Source organism: Salvia splendens, chromosome 3 (assembly GCF_004379255.2).
Source record: "Salvia splendens isolate huo1 chromosome 3, SspV2, whole genome shotgun sequence".
Lineage (NCBI taxonomy): Eukaryota > Viridiplantae > Streptophyta > Magnoliopsida > Lamiales > Lamiaceae > Salvia > Salvia splendens.
In genome coordinates, this window is record NC_056034.1 from 23311319 (window position 1) to 23331666 (window position 20348).

At 37.2% G+C, this 20348-nt stretch overlaps 1 long non-coding RNA gene across 1 annotated transcript; it reads right to left on the minus strand.

Annotated features, from left to right (window-relative positions):
- Positions 1-251: 251 nt before the first annotated feature.
- Positions 252-2500, minus strand: LOC121793771. The gene is made up of 3 exons (XR_006049162.1): positions 2185-2500; positions 1355-1443; positions 252-488 (listed from the first exon to the last, which is right to left on the minus strand). It is a non-coding gene; the product is annotated as an uncharacterized LOC121793771 (long non-coding RNA).
- Positions 2501-20348: the final 17848 nt, after the last annotated feature.

A 20348-nucleotide genomic window follows, 5' to 3' on the forward strand; every position in this document is an offset into this window, starting at 1 on the left:
CCTGAATTGCAGGATTTGATTTTATCGAAATAAAATCTAGAATAATCCTAAATGGATTTAGGTAGTTAACTCTATTTTGATAAATCCTAAATGAATTTGGATAATTATTATTGTAACACCCCTTACTCGGTTAGTTTTAACCGAATAAGTGACGTTACCTTTCGGTACGATAGATAAACAAAACCTCTTTTTTTTCTCTCTCCTTTCTGCAACCACTCAACATACAACACTATCATAAAAGAAACTAAACCTGATAACACAACTGTTTACTACTGTACATAACAAAACAACATTAACCTGTTTCGATATATATTTATACAACTTCACTAGCAAAAAGAAGGTTATAACCTTACATTTCCAACTAACTACAAACAACCAAAAGTTAGCCTAAGCATGCCACGTGAGAACTCCAACTTTACCAGCAAAAAGGGAGGGTAGTGACTTGACACGTGCTGCTGCCAACTAGCGAGCTCACTCGCTTCTATACTCTGCAAGATGGAGAAGAAAGGGGGGGTGAGCTTCGAAAAGCTCGTAGTGTAATCGCATTCCAGAATAAAACCTCTAAAACTTCAATCTATATCACTACCACAAGTAAACACTTTATTACCTGGAATGTCGTACAACACATATTCAATTTACATCGGCATCAATATACAAATTTAAAACAATATTACCAAATATTATCCTTACTAAAAGTTTGAATCAGTTAAGATCACATATATCACTTGCAAATAATCAACACATTCATCCTGTACAACAACATGATATAAACAAAGGATCCTGTCAGCAGTCACTTTCCTTCGTCAACATAATTATACTATAAGAAACATAACTATTTAAAGAATTCAAAGCACAACCATATTATTTCAAAAATAGAAAGTCACATTCAGCCCCCAAGTTATGCTTAGTGATGGACACGGGTACACGGACACTATCTGTAGCCCTATGAGGGCGTCTATCATGTAAGTCCGTATCGGACACTGTAATCTTCCAAATGGCCTATGCAAGACAACTGTCATATATTACCCATATAGGGTACATTTCAACAATCGATATATCATATAGATCATCGCTTCGGTTGTCCAGAAGACGAGTGATCAACATGTGTGCAGTACTGCTGTCCTATGGCATGCCAACTATACCCTGTGGTTCACTCAAGCAATGGGGCACAACGCAACTATTTCACATCAACTTTCACATTATTCAACACATATAGCTATTTACATCACTTGGAAGTATACAAAATCCACACAATCATTTTTAAGTTCTATGGCATAAGCATACGAATCACACAACCAAATAGTAACATTTATCGAAGTTAAAGGAATTAAATTCTAGAACACGCGTACACTACCTGTACACGTAAAAAAAAACGCTATTACTGGCTTAGTCAACCAGGGAGGTGCTCCTTTCCCTTATTGCTTGTGCTTGCACCGTGTTCACCTAGGTTTAAAATAGCCACATATACACTTCATAAATAAACACTTAAAGCACAAATATGTAAGCCAAAATATCACATCTATCTATCTCCCTTTTAGCATAAAAACCTTTATTCTCAACTTTTAAAGCTTTAGAAAAATATTGACTGCATTACATCAACTTCATATAATAAACTGACTTAGCTCGGAGATAACTAGGGGTCGAGCCCTACACCAAAATAAACCTCTAGATGTCTATTTTAATTACAAAAAAGGTTTTCCTCAAAATTCCAAGGAATTAGGGAGTTATGAACGTTTTACTACAGCCTGCCAGTTTGTGACAGATTCTGGCGACGGTTTAGCATGAATTTTTAAAAATATCAAACCTTGACGAAACGATCTGAAATTTTGCAGAAATCATCCCAAGACCTGATAGTATGCATAAAAAATTTTAGAACATAAATTCTAACATGTTAAAGGGGCCGAAACTGATCAGTACAGTAGCCTCAGAACAGTCTACAAACAAGCTATTTCTCCAACAAAAGAACTCCCAAAACAAATCAAATTTTTCCTATCACTTTCATGCTTAAATATTATATCCTACTTCCAATTGCATAGTTCAATAGCCAAATTACACCAAAGCATCAAACAACAAAATTCCCAAATCTATGAACCCTAATTTTCGACCAAACAACAAGATTCACATCAAAATAACATCACTACTATACTTAGAAATATGATTGAAGAGGTTATGGAGGAAGCTAACCTCTAAATTCAACAATTTTCCAAAGATTAGTGGAAGTGGGTTTGCAACCTAAGCTCCAAAATTGAGGGGAAGAATGGGGAATTGAGAGCTTGGACTGATGGAGTGTATTACATGTTTCACGGTGGAGCGGCCGGAGGATTCGCGGTAGCTGATCGGAGGGAGTAGAGGGCTATTGAAAATTTACACAGAGATGAAGTTGGCATGGGCAGATGGAGAACGAAAAAAAAGAGAGAGAGAAGAAAGAAGAGGATGGGTATTATTTTTCCTATTTTCCTTTCCTTATTTTTTTCCTAATTCTCCACATGACACGTTTTTTTCCTACTAAATTACTCATCAACTTCATATTCTTTTTCTTTCTTCTTTTTCTTTATTTCATTCTTTTTCCTAAATTTCCAAAAAAAAATCCTATATTTATCTCTTCTATTTCTAACAAAAACATATGCAAATAAAACCACTAACTAAACTATAAATTCTAATCTCTAATTCCTAATTCTTCTAAGGTTGGGATATTACAATTATCAAAGATAAAACTTAATTATTTAATTGTTTCTCCCTTGACTAGATTAAATAATTGTCTTTAACTATCCGGTGTGTTTAAATGTCATGCATTAAATGGATTTATCTGTTTATTTGGTGTTTATCTATTTTAAGTGGATTATCTGTTTTATCTGCTTATGTGATAATTATGCAAAAACCATATAAAATATCTAAGTGATAATTACAACAAGTGCGTTTTATACGGTCTCCATCGATTGGTTTGCAAATTTATGAAGCCAGTTTCTAATATTATCGCCACTCATGCTGTGGGGACAATAATCCTAAGAAATAGCAAGTTCATAAGGGCAGACTTTTCAAATATAAATAGTATGAACTATAAATTAATTTCTAATATTATCGCCACCCATGTTGTGGGGACAATAATCCTAAGAAATTACAAGTTTTCAGAAGTTCAAACAGAATTTATGAGATAGCTTGATTTTTTTATCAGCACATGAGCATTGTTATGGGAGTGTGTTGTAGAAACAAGATCCTGTAATGCTAAATCTGATGGTCGTGCTTAGGCAACATTTGACAGCCATGCCGTGCTGCGGTCTCTGGACTATTCGTCGATGTTGTGACCAGTAAAAATGCTACAATTTTAATGCGTATTGACCTCTGCTGGAGGGTACAAAATTTAAATTTTACAGTTGCAAGATACATAATTGTTTTGTGGTTATTTGAGATTATGTATTGAGCATAAGTATGTGATAATAAGTTTATTTGCCAAATCTTCATTATGTCATTCAATATTTGTCTGCGATCCTTAAAGAAAGTAAATTCGAATGCCAAAATTATGTAGGACGGAAACAAAAATGGATAAGATTCTCATTGCTAAAAACTTGGAGTTTATACTCAATGATTCATGTCCTCCATTTCCTCGACATAATTCCACGAAGAATGATCGAGATTGCATTATGCATGTACTTGACAAGCTCTTTGAGGAATAAGGTCAAGCTATTTTCCTTTAAGTAGCCTGACAAGTCTTGGTTAATGACGATGAAATATGGATATCAGTAGAATCTGTCAAGATGATTCGATTGGAATATCCTAGAGTAACATAATGTTTTGAGGATCTTTTGATCACTCAAATAGTTTCTGACCCAAGTCATCGCCTAAAGTAATAAGAAATGACTACGAGAAGTTTAACTGAAAAGTAGAAAATCTTCATAATAATAGTCGTTATATTACTGTTAGAAGAAAGTAACATGATAGATGACGAATTCATAAAGGCTGCTTTTTTCCTAAGTCCTGATTCATTTGAACAAAAGACTAGATATAGAAATCGGGGAGCCTGAATTGTCATTCAATGTTTGTTTAAAAGCGAAGTGAAGATGTTTTGTAACTTGGATTGACCTCTTTTAGAGAAGGACAATGACTCACATGACAATGCAACTAATAAGTAAGAGATCTTGATCCAGTTAGGTTTTTGTTGCAGTGGGAGCTATTAATGCTCAATTATTATTTTATGATTGATGTTTAAGGCATCATAGTATTAAAATAATATAAGTGCAACAAGATTGAGTATTAAAACAACACATCAACTTCTTAAACAATGAATAATAAAGTATTTATGGCTCTTAGTCTTAAGGCCAAGAAAATACTTAGTGATTGTTCAAATTGATCTAGACTATCAAGATTTTAACAATTTGTTTGTTAAATAGCTTGAAAGTCGAGAATGTCTGTTTGATGCACTATAAGTTAGAATCATTTGATTATTCAAGAGATTCAGAATACTTATACTAGTGCGACATAGAAAGACTAACAAGTCTCAATGGTTTACACCATAACGAGACGAGCAAAGAGTTATGATGAGTAGTGTGAGTCTAATCTCCATTGACGAATCCAAGCATTCTTATAAAGAATGGGATAGTCATGTAAGAAGGAATCGAAGTCTTTCTAAGACAAGTTTGATTAAGTGATGAGTTGTACTCAGTAAAATCTTATCATTGATGGGATAAGCGTGTTAGGTTTAGTATACTGGAAAGCATGTTTCGAGCGAGTTCGCACGAATAGAATCTTGCTTGTGTACGGAAAAACTCTACAATCCACTTTTGACCCGATTCAGTATTATTCGAGCATTTCGCACGAATAGAATCAATAAATTAATACATTGTGTTTGCTTGTGCGTTTATAAGATGTTTTATAAACATTTAAATGCATAAGAAGTAACAAAGCCTAAGTCTTTTGCTTAGTAGACTGGTTGTGGGCGTCGTCCACTTTAAGGTAACTACAGTCGGTTCTATGCAATGCATTGCAAAAGAAAAAGAAGAATTTCACAACCTAGATAGGCTTTGGCTATCTATCGTGAAAGGTTGCAATGTCAGTCCGATTATTTCTAAGCCTTATTGAAATAAGATGACGTTGGTGTGGTATAGCACTGAATGGATCTAACAGCAAGACGTGTCTTTATGCTATCTACTGAAAGACTAGGTCTTGATAAATATCTATTTCTTAATCAATGTACGTTAGCATTGAGCATACGATATTGAGTATCTACTACTTTGACTTACCAAAGGTGCGGGTTTTTCGTCACCCAATGATCCAGGTATATTGGGTAGTGGTGATCATTATCTAGCGGTGCTAGGGTTGCTATTATATTGAATCGTGCGCGAGGTAAGTCTCGTTTGATAATGTCCTCAAGAGGAGCTTGAACAAGGTTTTATTATTCGGAAACTGGCCAGTTGGAGTTTTATTTCTCTATGAATAATAAATAAGTGTTTCTTGCTAAGTCCACTCTTGGAATTAATAAGATGTTAATTAATTAAGTCTATAGCAGACATTAATTAATTAATGGACATTTATATCTTAAGCGCGGGAAATAAATAATAAACAAAATGGAAACCCGGATTACTTGTAATTTCGGATTTGGATGGGGAGTTCAATATTACTTCTGTAGTGGCTGCTCGTAATATTCCAATATAAGCTTGTATTAAATTGTGGGTTCAATTTAATTAGTAAAAAGCTAATTGGGGGAGCCCATATCCAAAACCTTCCATAGATCCCTGACTGGGCCCAATATGAACTATTATAAATAGGAGAATAAAGGAGACAGAAGATATACAATTAATTGTCATGAAAATTTCGCCCACTCTAATTTTAGAGGGGACGAAAATTTCAAAAAGATTTTCTCTTCCGTGAGATTTTCAGCTCCTCATCCGTGAGAAATTTCTGTCTTCTTTATTCAAGTCCTAGTGTTTCGATAAGATCAGCCCACCCTGATGTCGGAATAGAGTTCGGGACACCAGTCAGAAGATCTGTGGTCTAGTATTGAAGATCATCGTGGAGAAGGCGCGAGCAATCGACGATTCTTTGGAGAATCAACGAGGTAAATTGGCTAACTCCGTAGCAAGCATGTTTTAGGGATTTTTTTGTGCTAAAGCGTGTTTGAAATTCAAGTTATGAGCATGATACATGTGATAATTACGCGAATAGAATTTGTCTAAATAATCTGCAAAATAGATCCGTATATGTGATACGTTAGAACGCATGCTTCCGCTGCCAACCCCTTCAATTGGTATCAGAGTCAGGTTTTGGCTCTGATTATTTGGATTTAAATTTCGCGAAATTCATGTATGCATGTATTATTTGATTTCGAAGCATGTTCTGTGTGTTTTGTTTAATTTATTATGCATGATGAACTCAAGAACTATTGAATCAAAGAACTTGAATTACTCGATCGTACGAGACGTGCGATCCGTCAGTGCTTGCGCCGAGACGGATCGAACCACGCGCAATCGAGGTAGGGATGTCGAGACAGTGGGAGCCGGGGATCCACGATCACGGGGCGACACGCAGACAAGCGAGGGCTTGCGCGCCGCCGGCCGAGACCGCAAGCCCCAGACGCACCCGCGTCGAGATTGACACATGAAGCTGGCGAGGTGCGGTGGTTCCTCCGAGAACCACCGAGACAACAGGCGCCGAGAGCTCCAACCCTAGGCGGAAGGACCAAGACGGGCGGTCGAAGCTAGCCGAGAAGAGGCGCGCCTCCGTCCGCGCCACTGGCCGAGAGCTTGCACCACCCGACGGCTCGGATGGCCGAGACGGGCGTCAAGACGCTGGCCGAGAGGCGCGCGCCGCCGCATGCGCGCTTGGCCGAGAACGTCGACACTCGTCGGAACACGACGCCGAGACGGGCGCTCGCCGCTGGCCGAGAGGAGCCGCGCCTACGCGCACGCTCCTGGCCGAGACGCCGGCGACTCCCGACGAGCCGCTGGTCAAGACGCTGGCGCGCCGATGGCCGAGACGCCGTGTGCGTCATATTCCGATGAAGAACTCGTCGGATTTTCGTCGTTCATCGTTCGTGTGAACCTCGTACGATGAGATAACGATGAAGGATTATTTTAATGATTATTTAATTATTTTATTAAAAGATATCATTAAAATATTATTATTTAATGAAAATAAAATCTTTTGGGAAGATTTCCCTAGATTCTTGGATTTTATTTTGGAAAATATTCAAGATGAATTGAAAATAAGATTTGAATATATCTTTTATGGATTTTATGTATTATATAAGATTTGATTTAATATCAAATCATGGATTAATTAGATTCTTTCCTTATTCATTGGATTTATATGTATTTTATTCCTAGATGAATCCTAGTTATATTTGGAAAATAATAATCTAAATTTTATCTATATCCTATGGATTTATATGGATTTATTCCTAGACAAATCCTAGTTGGATTTAGATAATAATAATATTATTTCTTCTTATCCTATGAATTTAAATGAATTTATGCATAGATAAATTCTAGATGGATTTGGATAGTGATAATATAATATTTTATTCTTATCTTATAGATTTATATGGATTTGTTCCTAGATAAATCGTAGATGGATTTGAATAATTATAATATAATATTATCTAATTCTATGGATTTATATGGATTTACTCCAAGGTAAATTGGCTAACTAGGATAATATAATATTTTATTCTTATCTACGATTATTTGGAGAATCGACAAGGTAAATTGGCTAACTCCGTAGTAAGCATGTTTTAGGGATTTTTTTGTGCTAAAGCATGTTTGAAATTCAAGTTATGAGCTTGATACATGTGATAATTACGCGAATAGAATTTGTCTAAATAATCTGCAAAATAGATCCGTATATGTGATCCGTTAGAACGCATGCTTCCACTGCCAACCCCTTCAAAGCGTTAGATACAACGAATTGCACTTTAAAGAAACTACCAACATCAGTACCTTCTACAAAACACGAGTTGTGGGCTAGAGCGTCTCTAGTCTAGCACATCTCAGGGTGTAATGTTGTTCCAACACGTGTTGAAAAGGTGTCCAAGTAATTGGAGTTGAGTACTGAAGTATGTTTTAAGGTTGTCCCAAATGATGTAAGGTTATAAGTTCTGTAATCTTGAAAGATAGAAAACTTGTATGAAGATCAAGAGAGGAATTAGAATGTATGTATTATGATTTTCAAGACAACTTTCTATTAATAGAAGTCTTGAGGAAATCATCTATATGGAACATCCTAACGGGTATGTAATAAAGGGCCAGAAACACATGATTGAAAGCTTATGAAGACCTTTGTGGTCTTAGGCAAGCATCTAAATCAGAGTATATGTGTTTTATCAAAGTTGTCAAATGTCTGAAATTTGACTTGTGTCCTTAACTGTGCTCTAAGCACAAGGAAGTTGAAAGTGCATTAAATGGTATTATTGGTACTCTAACGATGATGAAATCTACAAAAGTTGCAAACAACTAAGATTGGCATCTAGGCGTAGGAAATTGGTTGTCTACCCAATTTAAGATAAAAGATTTAAGATAAACTAATTACATTCTGTGAGGGGGTTGGCAGTGGAAGCGTGCATGAAATCCGATCACATAAATTTGATCTATTTAGCAGATTATTTAGACAAATTCTACGCGTGATTATCACATGTATCATGCTCATAACTTGAATTAAAACATGTTTTAGCATATAAAATCCCTAAAACATGCTCACTACGGAATTAGCCAATTTACCTCGTTGATTCAATCAAGAATCGATGATGGCTTGCTCCGTCTCCACGTGAAGATCTTCAGTACTCGACCTATGATCTTCTGACTGGTGTCCCGGACTGTATACTGATATTTGTGTGGGCAAATCTCACCAGAATACTAGGACTCGAATAATGAAGATAGAACTCAACTCACGGAGGGAGCAATTTTTGAATTCTCTCTCTTTCTAGAGGGGGACGAAAATTCTAGCAAATAATAATTATGTTTTTTGCCTCCTTTATTCTCCTATTTATATTAAGTCACATATTGGGCCCAGTCAGGGATCTAAGGAAGAATTTGGACATCGCCTCACCGAATTAGCTTTTTACTAATTAAATTGAACCCACAATTTAATATAAGCTTGTATTGGAATATTACAAGCAGCCACTACAGAAGTAATATTGCACTGCCTTTCCAAATCTGAAATTACAAGTATTTCGGGTTTCCTTTTATTTGTTTAATTTATTTCCCGCGCTTAAGATAGAAACATCCATTAATTAATTAATGTCTGCTATGGACTTAATTAATTAACATATTTTATTCTCCAAGAGTAGACTTAGCAAGAAACTCTTATTTATTATTCATAGAGTAATTAAACTCCAACTAGCTAGGTTCCGAATAATAAAACCTTGTTTCAAGCTCCTCTTGTGGATGTTATCAAACGAGACTCTCCTCTCGCACGATTCAACATAATAGCAATCCTAGCACCGCTAGATAATGATCACCACTACCCAATATACCTGGATCGTTGGGTGACGAAAAACCCGAACCTTTGGTAAGTCAAAGTAGTAGATACTCAATATCGTATGCTCAATGCTAACGTACATTGGTTAAGAAATTAATTATCAAGACCTCGTCTTTCAGTAGATAGCATAAAGACTTGTCTTGCTGTTAGATCCATTCAGTGCTATACCACACCAACGTCATCATATTTCAATAAGGCTTAGAAATAATCGGACTGACATTGCAACCTTTCACGATAGGTAGTCTAGGTCTATCTGGGTTGTGAAATTCTTATTTTTCTTTGTTCAGAACTGACCGCGTACCTTAAATTGAGCACAGCCCACAACCGGTCTACTAGAACAAAGATATAGACTTATGTTATGTTCGCTTATACATTTAAATATGCAATAAACATCCATTAAATGTAAAACATAACAACATTATGACAAAAATAATTATTAGAGTTTTACAGTATTCAATCACTCGAAAGGTGATTTCTAGTATACAAACCCTAACATTCTGAGCATCTAAATTCTTTTAAGATTGCTAGAAAGAATGATGAGATTATCTTAGGAATCTTATATCTATACATTTCTTGGAACATTTTAGTATTAGAAATTCCATGAAAAGGTTTTTATCATTCAAGATGGAATTGTCTTGTCTCTAGTCAAGTGTCAAAGAGACTAGTTCTGGAGATGGTTGTCTCATGTATGCTATGATGTGTACTAAGTTTGATATTAGTTGTTGTTGGAGAACTAAGTGAAATGATCGAACAAGAACAAGATATCTTTGAGGGAAGAAGATGGAAGAAGATTTGAGAGAATTGTATTAGAATCTTTTTTTGAACTCAAGAAGTAACTACAAGCGTATCTTTCTACAACGAACTCTCTAATCTATTTATACACATCATGAATCAAGTGAGTGAACAAGAGCTTCACTACTTAATCAGTTACAACCGCTATGAACTAAACATCAAACGTTGAATTAGCTCGTAATTGTTAACCGCCTCTAATGGCTACTTCATTCCTTCTTGATCAAGTTTTCCTCCTTACTCCTTGATCAAGCTGTCTCTTCTTTCTCTTTCTCTCCTTGATCAAGTTGCAGCTCCACTGTAGCTCATGCCTTGATTAGCCAATAACGCCAACAATCTCCACCTTGGCTGGTCATGGCTTGACGTTCTCAGAACTTCACAGTATGTAAACCAACGAGCCTGCAGCAATATTGAAACTTTTCCTTGCTCAACGGCTTCGTAAGCATATCAGTAGGGTTGTGGGCTATGTCAATCTTTATTACCCTAATCCTGCCACTTTCTACCTCTTCCCTTATGAAGTGCAGCCTCACATCAATGTGTTTGCGGCGTTCATGAATCATTTGGTGCCTAGCAAGACACAATGCTCCACTGTTATCACAATGCACTGCTACAGCTCTCTGTTGCACTCCAAATTCAGCTATGAGTCCAAGTAGTCACTTTGCTTCTTTCACTGCTGAAGTCAAGGACATATACTCAGCTTCAGTTGTTGATAAAGCAACCACACTTTGTAGACTTGACTTCCAGCATATGGCAGATGCAAACAAAGTGAAAATGTAACCAGTTTGTGACCTTCTTGTGTCAATATTTGCAGCATAGTCTGAGTCACAATAGTCTACCAAGGGCTCCTCCTCAGCTCCACCTACACCAGTGAACAATATGCCCAGCTTATCTGCACCTACAAGATATCTGAGTGTCCATTTAAGAGCACTCCAGTGTTGTCTGCCAAAATCTGCCATATATCTGCTTGTCGTGCTTATAGCATGAGCTATGTCAGGTCTTGTACATATCATTAAGTACATGAAACTGCCTACAATATTGGAGTAAGACACTAACTCCATTTCTTTCTTCTCTTCATCTGTATCAGCTCCCTGATTCTTTGACAACTTGAAATGCATAGCCATGGGTGTTGCTGTGCTTCTCATATTATCAACCCTGAATTTCTTTAGAGTTTTATGGATATAATCAGTCTGGAATAGCCACAGCTTCTCCTTCCTCTTATCTCTAATTATATCCATTCCAAGAATCCTACTCGCATTGCCAAGATCCTTCATCTCAAAATCTGACTTGAGCTGCTGTTTCTCTTTCCTTATCTCTTCCATGTCAGGACCTAATATCAGCATATCATCTACATATAAAAACAGATAGATGGGTGCCTTGTCTTTCTCCTTCTTCACAAATACACAGCTATCATAAAGCGATCTTGCAAAACCCAGTTTTGATAAACTCTCACCAAACTTCAAGTACCTTTGCCTGCTGGATTGCTTAAGACCATAAATGCTTTTCTTGAGCATACACACCTTATGCTCAGAACCAGAGACCTCAAAACCTTGTGGCTGAGCCATGTAAATGGTTTCCTCAAGGTCTCCATTCAGAAAAGCTGTCTTGACATCCATTTGCTCCAGCTCCCAACCCCTCTTAGTTGCCACTGCCAGTAGCACTCGAATGGAGTTGTGCTTTACAACTGGAGAATAGACTTCATTAAAATCCATCCTCTATTCTTGGTTGAAGCCATTTGCAATAAGTCTTGCTTTAAACCTGACTTTCTGAGCATCTGCAGATTCTATTTTCTTCTTGAATACCCATTTGCATCCAATAATTTCTCTGAATTCTGCCTTCTCAACCAAGATCCAGGTTTTGTTTCTTATCAGAGAGTCAACTTCCTCTTTCATAGCTTGGATCCATTGATCTCTCTCTGGTCCATTCACAACCTCAGTATAGGAGCTAGGCTCTGTAGTCTACATTTGTTCAGCTACATGTAGAGCATCTCATAGTCATGAAATCTTGTCGGTGCCCTCACATTGGCTCTTCTTGGTCTGTCCCTAGCCAATTGATATTCCTGTTGACTGTCAGGTTGCTGCTGATCAGTAGGATCATTCTCTTGATTTTCTTCAAATCCTCCACCTGCTTCATCAACTTCTATTCCTGCACCATCAGATGAAGCATCTTGCATCTCAATCAGTGGGGAATTATCATTACTTCCCTCAGTTGCTGCTCCAGCTGCATCTTCTTGACTTTTGCAGGACAAAAAAGGCATGTTGTCTTCAAGAAAAACAACATCTCTACTGATCACCACTTTTTGTTTCCCAGGCTCTATGCACCAAAGTCTATATCCTTTAACTCCCTTATGATAGCCTATCATGACACACTACAGAGCTCTGGCATTCAATTTCCCTTGCTTTAAATGTGCAAATGCCTTGCATCCAATAGGCTTCAATCTGGAGTAATCAGGCTCTGAACCATACCATCTCTCATCTGGTATTGAACCCCTTATGGCTGAGGAAGGACACTTGTTGATCAGATAAGCTGTTGTGCTCACAGCTTCTGCCCAGAACTATTTCCCAATCCCAGAAGATGACAGCAGACACCTCACCCTTTCCAGCAGTGTACGGTTCATCCTCTCTGCAACACCATTCTGCTGTGATTAGCAGGAACGGTTCTATGCCTCCTAATCCCTTTATCCTTGCAGAATGTATCAAATTCCTTTGACAAATACTTCAAGCAATTGTCAGTTCTGAGCACTTTAGGAACTCTGCCTTTTTAGTCTCCGTCTCCGTGCACCAGTTCTTAAATGTATGGAAAGCCTCTGATTTCTCCTTTAAGATATAGACCCATACTTTTCTTGAGAAATCATCTATGACATACATGTAATACTTTCCTCCACCAAGACTCTTGACTGGAGATGGGCCCCACAAATCTGAATGAATATAATCAAGAGGAGAAGTAGAAGAGTGATTACCGGCTGGAAATGAAATTTTCTTTGCTTTTCCAAGCAAGCAATCTTCACATTTCCCCATCCTTTCTTGGCTGCTTACTCCAATCATTTGCTTCTTGATTAATGCTTTCAAAGTCCCTTCAGCAGGATGCCCCAGCCTTAGGTGCCACCTTCTCATATCATTTATTACAGCAACATGGGATTCTCTAGAAATCACAGTAGCTTGAAGATAATATAGGCCGCCTGCTCTGTGAGCTACCATTTTTACTTGTTGATTTTTGCAGACCTTCATCTCTCCATTTTCAGAGATAAACGAATAATCCTTTCTTTCAAGAGTACATAGAGACACAAGATTTCTCTTTACTTCTAGGATATACCTGACCTCTGAGAGAATCTTCATAGTTCCATCATTTAATCTCAGCTTTATGTTGCCGATGCCCTTGATGTTGCAGGCTTTGTTATTCCCTAGTAACACAGATCCATCACAATGAAAAAGATCATGAAACCAGTCTGGATTTGGGCATATGTGGAATGAGCATCCTAAGTCCATTATCCAAGAATCTCTTTCAATTCTGTCCATCACATTCATGACTTCAGCAGCATCTTCTCCATCACTGCTGATCACATTTGTCTGAGACTTGTTTTCTGAGGCTAGCTGCTTATTCCAGCCAAAACAATCCTTCTTCAAATGCCCTGATTTCTTGCACCAGTGGCAAGATCTAGTTTCTTTCATCCCAGAGCTATCAGGCTTGGTCTCCACAGCGCTATTCTTGAATTTCTTTTTGTTCCACTTCTTGATGTTGAATGACTCAGGCTGAGACTCAGAATTTCTTGAACTGCCTCTCTGCAATTCTTTAGCCATGAGTGCAGAATACACCTCATTATAGGTGATAGCTTTGTCTCTTCCATAGAGAATAGCATCTCTCAACTGATCATATGAGCTAGGCAAGGTATTGAGAACCAAGATAGTCTTATCCTCATCATTGATCATGACATCAACAGCTTCAAGATCATCAACAGACTTGCAGAAATCTTCAAGCTGCTCCACGATGGACTTATCCTCTGAGAAGCTATATGAATATAGACATCTCTTCATATAAAGGTGGTTGGCCAAAGACTTGGCCATATAAACATCATCGAGCCTTTTCAAAATTCCAGATGCAGTTGTCTCCCCTTGAACCTCACGCAAAACTTTATCTCCGAGACATAGTATCACTGCGCTATGGGCATTTAACTGCATCTCCTCCAACTTCGCTCGAGCCTTTTCATCCAGTGCAGGAGCCTTGCCCTTTTCATCAAAGTCAGCCGGTGTGAGAACCGTGGCCAACCCCTGCTGCACCAGAACCGCCTTCATCTTCATTTTCCATAAGCCATAATCGTTCTTTCCCGAAAACTTCTCTACCTCGAGCCTTGCTACCATTGTTGCATTTACTTTGATCGATCAATCGTCTTTCCTACAGACAGCGCCAATTGTTGGAGAACTAAGTGAAATGATCGAACAAGAACAAGATATCTTTGAGGGAAGAAGATGGAAGAAGAATTGAGAGAATTGTATTGGAATCTTTTACTGAACTCAAGAAGTAGCTACAAGCGTATCTTACTACAACGAACTCTCTAATCTATTTATACACATCATGAATCAAGTGAGTGAACAAGAGCTTCACTACTTAATCGGTTACAACCGCTATGAACAAAACATCAAACGGCTAGTAGCCGTTGAATTAACTCGTAATTGATAACCGCCTCTAACGGGTACTTCCTTCCTTCTTGATCAAGTTTTCCTCCTTACTCCTTGATCAAGCTGTCTCTTCTTTCTCTTTCTCTCCTTGATCAAGCTGCAGCTCCACCGCAGCTTATGCCTTGATCAAGCTGCAGCTCCACCGTAGCTCATGCCTTGATCAACTAATAACGCCAACAAGCTTATGCATAGCAAGTCTATATCATATTAACCATGGCAAAGGACTTTGATTGAGGTAAAGAATATACCATAGTGCTTGAGAAAGACTAATCGCTATATTCTAGTTTACCAATCATTCGTGTAATGTCCTTGGGGTTACACTGACTTAGTTTTATGACTAATCAGTGATCGAGTAATTCATCCTCTAAATATGTGTTGACCTTAGGAGTATCTTCCTAATAGCTTTAATCGTAAGTTTGAGTATGCCTATTAGTATTATACTCCCTCCGTCTCGTGCTACTCACACGTTTGCTTTTCGGCATGGAGATTAAGGAATGAATGTATAGCAAAGTCAACAATTGCGGCTGTAGGTGATCATTTTTACTAAAAATGGAAAGAGTGCAAATAACTTGGGACGCCCAGAAAGGAAATAAGTGCAAGTAACATGGGACGGAGGGAGTATTTGGTTATGATTACTCTAGTGAATGCTAACTCAAGGGACACACGAGCTAATAAAGCTAAGCAATCACATAGAGAGATGAAATTAATTAAAGATCAAGTACGCAACAAGACATTATGGTGGAAAAGATATGATTAGAGAACAACCAAGCAGATTTTTCACAGAAAATACCTTTGTGGCAACATGTTTCAAACATGATGTGAAATGAATGGTGGTTCAATATATCTAGCACCAAGACCTGCTTTGTGTATAAGTGGGAGAGTTTTTGGCAGTGGGTATACTCGAAAACATGTTTTGAGTATAATTGGGAGATTGTTAGGTTTGGTATACTGAAAAGCATGTTTCGAGCACGAATAGAATCTTGCTTGTATACGTAAAATCTACAATCCACTTTTAACCAGATTCAGTATTATTCGAGCAGTTTGCACAAATAGAATCAACATATTATTACATTGTTTTTGCTTGTGCATTTATAAGATGTTTTACAAACATTTAAATGCATTAGAAGCAAACAAAGTCTAAGTCTTTTGCTTAGTAGACTGGTTGTGGATGTCGTCCACTTTAAGGTAACACAGTCGGTACTATGCAATGCTTTGCAAAAGAGAAAGAAGAATTTTACAATCTAGATAGACTTAGACTACCTATCGTGAAAGATTTCAATGTCAGTCCGATTATTTCTAAGCCTTACTGAAATAAGATGACGTTGGTGTGGTATAGCACTGATTGGATCTAACAGCAAGACGTGTCTTTATACTATTTATTGAAAGACTAGGTCTTGATAAAATACTATTTCTTAATCTACATACATTAGCATTGAGCATACGGTATTGATTATGCACTACTTTGACTTATCAAATGGTGCGGATTTTTCGCAACCCAATAATCCTGATATATTGTGTAGTGGTGATTAATATCTAGCGGTGCTAGGATTGCTATTATGTTGAATCGTGCGCGAGTGAGTCTCGTATGATAATATCCTCAAGAGGATCTTGAACAATGTTTTATTATTCAGAAACTGGCTAGTTGGAATTTAATTATTCCATGAATAAATAAGTGTTTCTTGCTAAGTCCACTATTTGAATAAATAAGATGTTGATTAATTAAGTCCATAACAGACATTAATTAATTACTGGACATTTATATCTTAAGCGCAGGAAATAAACAACAAACAAAATGGAAACCCGGATTACTTGTAATTTCGGATTTGGATGGGCAGTGCAATATTACTTCTGTAGTGGCTGATTGTAATATTTTAATTTAAACTTATATTAAATTGTGGGTTTAATTTAATTAGTAAAAAGCTAATTGGGTGAGGCTATATCCAAAACCTTCCATAGATCTCTGATTGGGCCAATATGTAACTTAATATAAATAGGAGAATAAATGAGACATAATTTAAGTTTTTTTTTAAATCACGTCCACTCCTTAAAAAGAGAAAGGGACTTTTCTTATTTTCTCCTCCGTGAGTTTTTCAGCTCTCTACCGTGAGAAAGTTCTGTCTTCTTTATTCGAGTCCTAGTATTTTGATAAGATCAGTCCACCCTGATATCGAGATACAGTTCGAGAACCAGTCAAAAGATCTGTGGTCTAGTATTGAAGATCATCACGTGGAGAAGGCGCGAGCAATTGACGATTCTTTGGAGAATCAAAATCGGTCTTGTCACGACCGCCCATACTAGGGTTACTACAAACGCGGCGGTCGTGATACAACATGTAAAGGGTAGATTTCTATTGAAACTTGAAGGAAAAAAAATTATAACTTAAAATTATAACTTTGCTATTAAATAAAACAATATATGATAAACATTTTTAAAAGAAGCAGCGGAGAAAAATGGTTATTTAAGACCCAATCAACTTCTAAGAAAAACATGTAGTCTAACTCACGTGAAAGACATCATTTTCAGACAATAATGTAAATAGACGTTTAAAACCTAACGTGACCAAAACATGCTCATCATAGTACGAAAAGATTTAAGTATTGAAACATGATTCAAAAACCTAGCAGCGGAAATAAGGTTCAAAGGGAGAGTCAAGGATCACGCCTATGTATGAAGACACGACGCATCCTAAGGCTAGCTCAACATCCTGCTCAACCTGCACATAAGAAAATAATATGCAGGGCTGAGTACTTGATGTACTCAATGGGCTCATGCCGAAAACATTTTAATAAGTTATGTCATCCATACCAGTGATCTCGAGTTTTATGTAGTAAGAAATATCACGAGAACACAAAAATCCAAGTCTGGCCAGACAATTTATCTCCTCATTTTCCACATCAATCAATCAATCACATCCTCTTACCATAGTGCGACGAAAGTGTGGCCACACTATTCGCCCACGAGACCGGCTGACTAGCAAGGACGGCTCACGATCCCCTCTGTGTACACAGCCTGATAGGGTTTGCGGCCCTACTCAGACCCGAATTCGTTTATCATAGCCCTATAGCCTAATGGAGCGAACTCACAAACTAGGCATCAAGCACAATCTCAACATAGCCCTATAGCCTAACGGAGCAAGCTCAAATGAACTAGGCATCAGGCAAAAATCTCAACATCAAAACAATCACGGCATGACATAACACTTTAAACCACCCTTATAACACCACATCATATTTTCTGAAAAATAAAGAGGTTTGAAAAGAAAGCCGACCTCGATCGCTTAGCAAATTCACAACCCAACTTATAGCAACTCACGATCCTCGAGTTCACGAGTACACAACACCCTTGTCAATGACAACACAAGTCAGCCTTCCACATCAACATTTTACTATGCATGTCCTATCGTTTTCTCTCTCATCGTTTTTCTCACATTCCCCAACCCAACATACGTCAAAAGGGTGTAAAGACACACGTAACACATTCCAACTTATCACAAGTGATTTCAACATTTAAACACGTTCCTTGGACATACATGCATCATATAATACTTTGAAACTTGAAACTAGGTGTCATTTTAACAAGGCAGAAAACTGGCAGAACTGCGCGACCGTTTTGTAAAAATCACTATAAATTCACCCGACCTCATATGAAGCTAAATTTTGGTCACAATACAGAGGGCACATTCAAGTTCATCCATGAAGATTTTCACACCGAAATCACGTCATTTAGTCAGTCATATCACATATTAAACTCTCTGGTCGGAACATACAATTTCTGACAGCACTGCGCAGTTCATTTGAAAAATTTACCATAAATTCATCCAATGCCCAAAAAGGCTGAAAATTTAACACGACTCAGAAGACACTTCAAATTTCATCTAGTTCAAGAATCACATCAATCGGAGGTCATTTGGTCAGTCAAACAGAAAACGAAACATTCTTAGCGAGAACACGAGTTTCTTGGCGAGTCAACTTCAAAAATTTATTAAAAATTCATTTTACGATAAAAAGAGCTGAAATTCACACGAGACACAGGTAACACCTTGAAGTTTACTCAGTAAAATGTTCATATCAAAATTCGGCTGTTTGATAGGTCAATTACTCATCAGAAGCTACTGGTCGAACATCACAGATAACAGATACACAATTTCTAAATTAGGGTTTCCTTCTCAATCATCCAAACACCAATTCTCATGCTTATAACACACAATCATGCTTGATAAGACTCTCTTAATCATGTTTGCACATAAACTTACATCATTCACCAAAGATTCCAATCAAACTTCACACAATTCAATTGAAACGCATATTTATCAAGGTTTTCAAGTAAACTCACTTTCCCTCCCCGATTAAACTTGCGATCTACGATTCCTACACCCACTACATGCATGTAGGATTCAAGAACATGGTTCAAATGAAAAGAATGAGGAAAAGTGAAGCCAATATACCTTCTTTGACAAAACAAATCGGTAGAACCAAGAAACGAGGTGATTCGTCGGAGATTCTTGAAAATAAACTTCAATTGATGCAAGAAACAATGGTGGAAGAAGTTTTTTTGGAGAGAATGTGGAGAGGGAGGAGGGAGGCACGAAAATTGAGGGAGAATGGGGGCTAGGGTTTAGTTTAGGTGTTTTTATAGGATTAGGGTTAGGTTTAAAATCAATTAATTAATTAATTGTGGGGAAAAATACAATTAAATAAATCCCACAATTAAAAGAATAAAATAAGCATGTGGGAAGGGGAGGAAATTTTCGAAAATTCCATGTAGGAATAGCAAGGAATTTATTTGGTATTTACTTGGAGAGAATATATTCACAACTTAGGAAATAAAAGTGAATATTTCATAAACAAGGGAACAAAATAAATTAAATCTCCAAGTATGAAAATAATGGTGGGGGCCGAAAATTTCCATAAAGAATTTGCACAAGGAAATTATTTAAAACCCCAATTAAAAGAATATGATTTAAATTACGCAATTTATTTATAGGAAAAAGGCTCCCATAAAATAGGCAACAATTAATTAAATTCCCCCAAGGAAAATATTGCATAGGGGGCGTGTGATATGGGAGAAAAGTAGGAGAAAAAAAATATTCACATCCCCAATTAATTAGACATAGGAATTTATTTGAATAAAAAGGGATTCCACAAATTAGGAAACAAATAAAATATCCTCCAAAATTTAGTGGAGGGGCCGAAAATTGCTAACCAAGGAATGTCCCAACTCTCTATTTATTTTAGGTGAAGAAATAAATTATAACATGATTTAATTGGATTAAATTCAAAGGAAGAGAGTCAATAAAGCACCAATTAAATCAAATGAAAATAATTATTTCTCCTATAGGAGATTTTCGAAAACTCCCAAGGAAAATAAAAATGGAGTTCGAATTCCATGTAGTACCATTTAGGATCATTTGGTTTGGATTTAATT